The following is a 3080-nucleotide window of genomic DNA, read 5'->3' as shown; positions in this document are numbered from 1 at the left end:
AAAAAAAAAAAAAAAAAAAAAAAAAAAAAAGGATAACGTTGACAAACAATCTTGAAGGTAACTGGCCACACAGGCTAACACAGCCCAACTGCATACAACTAGGGCTTTACTGTAACACTCTCCAACTATTTAATGGCAACTGTTCACACAGAGTTTCCATACTCACATAGAAGTTAGCACACAGCATACCTTCTTTAGTGTTCACACAACCCAACAAGTTACAGCACACTGAAAGTGACAAGTGCTGGGACCTTAAGATAACAGTCTCTCTCTCCCTCCGTTTGGAAGTTTCTGGGTCTTTTATATAGTGCTCCACCCACACCTTAACGAGCTGGAACAATTCAGGTGGCACTCCAAACCTGTGACGTGGATAAGAGGAGCAACAGAGAAGCACAACAGAAAACATACCAAGACAAGCACTACCTTTTCCTTGAGTAAATTAATGTTGATTAGATACATCATGGATGTAACACCCCCACCGATAAGATTTTTCTTGGCATTTCACAAAATTACAACAAAAACAAATGCAAGTTAATGCACATGATCAAAATATTACATCACATTTTTAACAGTGCATTAACAACAATGTTTGGGCACTGGACAAGTGAAATCAGGGGGCTTATGTTTTGTGAAACTACCTCTACAATTCAGTTAAGGTTTCTGCACAATTTCACATGCAAGCCACCATATTTGAGGTCGGTACATGCGGTCTGTACTACTTGTTGACTTCCACAATCAGAGAAATCACAAATGGGCTTCCACTTCTTTGTTAGCACACCATTATCACAGAAGCAGTTCAGTCCTCAGGCACTTGCCCAAAAGTTGACAGTACATCAGAACACGTACCAAGAGAAGGGTCGGTTTTCTGCACACCATTTAACGGAGCTTCAGCAACGTAAAATCCAAGTGTGTTTTTACTCACATCAGTTCTCACTAATGCCAGGCTTGGTCATCTGCTCACATCTGGGAGATTCAGAGAGGCTGGCCAGGGAAAGTCATTAAGGTCCACACGGTCTCCAAACATGTCCACCTGCTGGTGGGCCACTGCACACGCAGGAAAGGTGGACAGAGACTCAGGAAATACATTAGTATTATAGCGGACAATACATTTCAGTGTGTTAGGACAAACTCATCTGCCAGTAAAGCTGCATCCAGAAGGGAAGTTACTTTGCTTATTTAGATGATTTAGGTAAACTTTTAAAATAGAGCAGTTCCTTCAACTACTAAAGAGTCTTGCTGGAGAAACACCACTTTTCAAATAATGCTCTCTTCTCCCATGCAAATTCTACATGCGTCTGTGTTGCTACTTTCGTACTAGCTCAATTTCAGGCGATACGCTTTGGTCACTAATTCAGCTCTCTCTGAGAACAGTGGCTTTAACAATGTCATAATCAAGACTTTGCTCAATTGGCAATGCTGTGCAAATTCCTTGAGCTTTGCCTGTCAGAATATATTGCAGGAACAATGCCCACTTGTCCTTGGGCCACCCAAGCTTACCTGCAACCTGCTCAAAAGCAACAAGGGAAGTATCAACCTCAGACTCGCTAAAGGGAGGCACAAGCTTGATATGCTTATGAACATCAAATTCACGATTTTGTTCAACATCTGCAGTGTTATGTACCTTAGGTATGGAGGAAGTAGAAGGAGCACTAGAGCACAGAATAAGGACAGGTTTTTCACTCAGGTCCCTTCCCTGCAAATCTAAACAGCACAATTTAATAATGTCACAGTCTTCTTCTCTACAACTTGAGTCGCACATATTTCATCTCCTGTTGTTTAATTTTGAGGTCTAGTTCTTCTAAATGAAATGGCCAAAACAGGATCAATATAATTAAGTAAAGTCCTATTAAAATCTATACCCAGGGAAGAACCACACTGTGGTGGAGAGAAAGGGTTGGTAAATGCGTTCAAAATCAAAAACTCCTACTTTAAAAAATCACCAACTAGACCTTACTTCCTGTCACAGATCACACTATCGTTGTACTAAATTTAATCGGCAGTAGCCAGGTACAGCTCACCCCCGGGAGGTGAACCAAGTAGCAGCTCTCAGAAAATTTCCCAGGATTTAACAGACGGGTAATTATGAGTTCTACAAGAAACATGAATTCATTTTTTTCAAGTGAGGAATCTTGTTATTATGGCGCAAACAACATCATGGGATATTATGACATGCACTTTATACACACCTGGTTTACTGTGTAAGAAGAGCTGGCTTTTCGAGTGACGTCAGGCTTTGCCGCTTTGATTGTCTCTTTCTGTGAAGAGCAAACATTAAAGTTACGTCTTCTATAAGGGCATCTGACTTGCTGGCTTACATTTAATTGTGCAGTGTACCGGCCAGACAAAGTGATCCTCCTCAGAACAGGTCTCAGTTAACACACATGACATACAGCTGATCTGGAGCTCTGCTGTGAGGTGCCAGAAGTGTACAGTCGTGGCCAAAAGTATTGAGAATTACATAAATATTAGTTTTCAAAAAGTTTGCTGCTAAACTGCTTTTAGATCTTTGTTTCAGTGGTTTCTGTGATGTACTGAAAAATAATTACAAGCACTTCATACGTTTCAAAGGCTTTTATCGACAATTACATGACATTTATGCAAAGAGTCAGTATTTGCAGTGTTGGCCCTTCTTTTTCAGGACCTCTGCAGTTCGACTGGGCATGCTCTCAATCAACTTCTGGGCCAATTCCTGACTGATAGCAACCCATTCTTTCATAATAACTTCTTGGAGTTACTCAGAATTAGTGGGTTTTTGTTTGTCCACCCGCGTCTTGAGGATTGACCACAAGTTCTCAATGGGATTAAGATCTGGGGAGTTTCCAGGCCATGGACCTAAAATTTCAACATTCTGGTCCCCGAGCCACTTAGTTATCACTTTTGCCTTATGGCACGGTGCTTCATCGTGCTGGAAAATGCATTGTTCTTCACCAAACTGTTGTTGGGTTGTTGGAAGAAGTTGCTGTTGGAGGGTGTTTTGGTACCATTCTTTATTCATGGCTGTGTTTTTGGGCAGAATTGTGAGTGAGCAACCCCACACATGAATGGTGTCAGGATGCTTTACTGTTGGCATGACACAGGAG

The sequence above is a fragment of the Cyprinus carpio genome, chromosome B19, assembly GCF_018340385.1.
Source record: "Cyprinus carpio isolate SPL01 chromosome B19, ASM1834038v1, whole genome shotgun sequence".
Taxonomy (NCBI): Eukaryota; Metazoa; Chordata; class Actinopteri; order Cypriniformes; family Cyprinidae; genus Cyprinus; species Cyprinus carpio.
The sequence above is the reverse complement of the archived record's forward strand: the minus strand, read 5'-3'. Positions refer to the sequence as shown.